Source organism: Marmota monax, unplaced genomic scaffold (assembly GCF_021218885.2).
Source record: "Marmota monax isolate L192 unplaced genomic scaffold, Marmota_monax_Labrador192_F-V1.1 WCK01_AAM20220418_F8-fsc00042, whole genome shotgun sequence".
Classification (NCBI taxonomy): domain Eukaryota; kingdom Metazoa; phylum Chordata; class Mammalia; order Rodentia; family Sciuridae; genus Marmota; species Marmota monax.
In genome coordinates, this window is record NW_026693008.1 from 14,401,345 (window position 1) to 14,405,265 (window position 3,921).

At 40.6% G+C, this 3,921-nt stretch overlaps 1 pseudogene; it reads left to right on the forward strand.

Annotated features, from left to right (window-relative positions):
- Window positions 1-1,318: 1,318 nt before the first annotated feature.
- On the forward strand, window positions 1,319-2,164 carry LOC124098207 (small ribosomal subunit protein uS5-like; annotated as a pseudogene).
- The last annotated feature ends 1,757 nt before the right edge of the window (window positions 2,165-3,921 follow it).

Genomic DNA, 3,921 nt, shown 5'->3' on the forward strand with positions numbered 1-3,921 from the left:
GCATATAAAAGAAGTACATGGCACAAAACAGTTCTTTTTCATTTTGTTTGATTAGTGGTGTTTTAAAGGGAAAAGTTGGTGTCTTTAGCTAAGATGCTACAAAACTATTAACTAGCAGTTTTACTTACAGCTGGCAAGTCTATGACTAATTAACAAAGGTGGGGAGAAAACAAGGGGGGAAGAAATTGGTGGTTGTACCAATATTTGTTGGCACCATTGATTTCCTGTTTGGTAGCCACTGAATGACAAAATTAGCACTATTCAAGGGTAGAGAAAAGGAGGGATGGGGGGAGATTGTCTAACAGGTACAAAGACAGCTAGATAAGAGGAATATGCTACGGTGTGTTATTTTTAAATATTTTGAGTTGAGCATTATATACTATATACATGTAATAAATTATCATACTGTACCTAATAAATATGTACAATTATTCTAATGACTAATTATTCTAATTATTGTAATGACTAATGATGCTGTGTATCTTTTTATGTCCTGATGAGTGACTTGAATATCATCTTTGAGAAGGATCTACTGAAATCATCTACCCACTTTAAAATCCATTTTGAGTTAATTTTTATAAATGGAGTGAGGTAGGAATTCAAGTTTATTTATTTATTTATTTATTTGTATATGAACGTCTGGTTGTTCCATCATTTGTTGTAAAAATAATTCTTTCCTCACTGAATTGTGTTGGCATTTTTGTAAAAAAAAATCAATTAACATAATATGAGGATTTATTTTGGACTTGTAGTTCTATTTCACCAGTCTATATGTTCATCATTATGCTAGAACCATACCTTTGAATTCTTTCTTTGTTTTTTTTTTTTTTTTTTTTTTGAGACAGGGGTTCACTAGGTTGCCCAGGCTGGCCTCAAGTGATTCTCCTGCCTCAGCCTTCTGAGTAGCTGGGACTACAAGTTCCCACCATATAAGTTTTAAAATTGGGAAATGTGAGTCCTGCAACTCTGAGAAAGGAGTTTTCCAGGGAGTTGACTGATCAAATAGTGACAGTTCTCTAGGAATGGGGCTTTTGGGAAACCCAAATTTGTTCCAACCTCTCTAGAAGACATTATTATTACTAGGGTCTACTCGGGTGCTGGTTTTCATAGCAAGGCTGTTAGTTTTCAAGGTAATTGGGGAGCTAGGGAGAAAAGAATGGGAATAGATCAAGTTAAAATGCCACCGAGCTCTTGATCCTTGTCAAGATTCAGCCATTATTTTTTCTTGAAGAAATGCTCCTTGGATTGTTGAAAGCCTTTGTTCATTTTCAGAGTTCTTAAAAAAGTCTATTTTGGCTTCTTCTTCTCCAAACACCAAATGGCGGATGACGCCGGTGCAGCGGGAGGTCCCTGAGGTCCCCGGGGTCCCCGGAATGGGTGGCCGCGGCGGCTTCCGCGGAGGCTTCGGCAGCAGTCTCCGAGGCCGCGGCCGAGGGGCTCGTGGAGGCAAGGCCGAAGAGAAGGAGTGGATCCCGGTCACCAAGCTGGGCCGCCTGGTCAAGGACATGAAGATCAAGTCCCTGGAGGAGATCTATCTCTTCTCTTTGCCCATCAAGGAGTCTGAGATCATTGACTTTTTCTTGGGGACATCACTCAAGGATGAGGTTTTGAAGATCATGCCTGTTCAGAAACAGACTCGTACTGGCCAGCGGACCAGATTCAAGGCATTTGTAGCTATTGGGGACTACAATGGTCATGTTGAACTGGGAGTAAAATGCTCCAAGGAGGTAGCAACTGCTATCCGAGGGGCCACCATCCTGGCCAAGCTCTCCATCTTTCCTGTGCGGAGAGGCTATTGGGGGAACAAGATTGGCAAGCCTCACACTGTCCCTTGCAAGGTGACAGGACGTTGTGGTTCTGTGCTGGCATGACTCATCCCTGCCCCCAGAGGTACTGGCATTGTCTCAACTCCTGTACCCAAGAAGCTACTGATGATGGCTGGTATTGATGACTGCTACACTTCTGCCAGGGGCTGCACTGCCACCTTGGGCAATTTTGCCAAGGCCACCTTTGATGCCATCTCCAAGACATACAGCTATTTGACCCCTGATCTCTGGAAAGAGACTGTGTTCACCAAGTCTCCTTATTCACTGACCATCTTGTGAAAACCCATAGCACAGTCTCTGTACAGAGGACCCAGGCTCCAGCTGTGGCTCCGACATAGGGCTTTTATATAAAAATAATAATAAAGTGAATGAAACCAACCCCCCAAAAAAAGTCTATTTTGACAGTTTTTTTCCAGTGTTCTTGTTGCATTATGGAAGAGTAAGTTTTCAGAAGTTCTTACTCTGCCATTATAGAAGTGCTTCTCTTTTGTTATTTTATTTTTAAAATTTTCTAACTTATTCTTTTGTTTTTAATATTTGCTTTTTAGTTGTAGATGAACACAACACCTTTATTTTTATTTATTTTTACGTGGTGCTGAAAATCGAACCCAGGGCCTCGCACATGCTAGGCGAGTGCTCTACTGCTGAGCCACAATCCCAGCCCCACTCTTTTGTTATTTTAAAATAAATATATGTGATAGATGGGAGTGGAGGACCAGAAAACTATAGGATACCTCCAGTTCCAAATTATCATATCATCAGTGTTATGTATAATAGATAAACATGTTGACACAGAGTGTGTATGTCAGAAACTACCTGAGTTTACACTTACTTAGTTGTAAGACATAAGTCAAGTCAATTAAACAATTTCTGGAGCAGGTACTATGATGATCCAAGTACTACATCATAAAGAAGAACAAAGATGAGTGAAATTTTATTATTTAAGAATCTTACTGCAGAAGCAAACATTAACCCAACTTGAACTTGTCTACACAAGTAGAACTTTTATAGGAAAGTTCTACTTGTGTAGAACTTTCTGGGCTGTCTTATGTAATAAAAGTGGAGGTTAGACAACCAAACTTTGGGTAGAGTGGCTATAAAGCTGTGAGATAGAGTGTCAGAGACCCTGGGGCCAAGGCTCAGAAGCCTCCACAGCGCTCTCTCTGTCTTGCTCTCATCTCTGTTCTCCCTCTGAAGCTTCTTTCCCTCTCACCATGGAATAGCCTTCTCCATCTGGCCAGAGTGATAGCAGCAGCAGATTTCATCATCAATCCTGAATCTTTTGCCATGTGACTTTGCTACTCTTCTCACCAAAGACTCGTATGACTTAAGAGTAGTCATATGAAGGTTATGAGATTCTCCCCTACTTGTAAACTATTCAGTTAGCCTGCCACTGTTTCATGGATGCAGACAGAAGACATGTGATTACTGTGTCAGAGAAAAGGACTTTTTTTTTTCATGATGCACCAAACAGCATGAACTTCATGTTTGCCTCAATCCCTTTTGCTCCCTATCAAGTTCCATTGAGATGATTCAGAGGGGCTCAGGTAGCTGCCACATCTGCAGTAGATATGTCAAGCTGAAGAACTTCAAGTTTAGGGAACCCAAATATTTTATAATGGACAATAAGCCTGCTTGACCTTTGTCCCAGGGGAAGACATTATTATGACTATACTAACAGTAAATTGTTTATCTTTTGATCTAGAGGGAGACATTATTTTTATCCTTGAAGATGTAAGTGAATTTGGCCCTTTATCTGGAAGGTGATAATATCTCTGCTATCAGGGCTGTTTGTTACCTGAAGTTTGGAACATGTTCAGTCAATGCTTTGCTAGCAAGATATAAAGAAATGTGAAACCCTTGAAGAATCATCTAACATGTTCAAGTTCTGAGCCCAGATCTCAGGAGGTCTCACATGTTTCCACTTGCCTTATTTTTCTTTTACCTTCCTCTATGAGAAGAACATTCCATAGCTAGCACACTTATCCCAGAAAGAGAATAAAAGACATTTGCAAAACAACCCCCCACCTTGGCCTAGCCAAGAGCAGCTGATTGATTCTCAAAGACTCAAAGAAGCATGAACTTCATGAATACT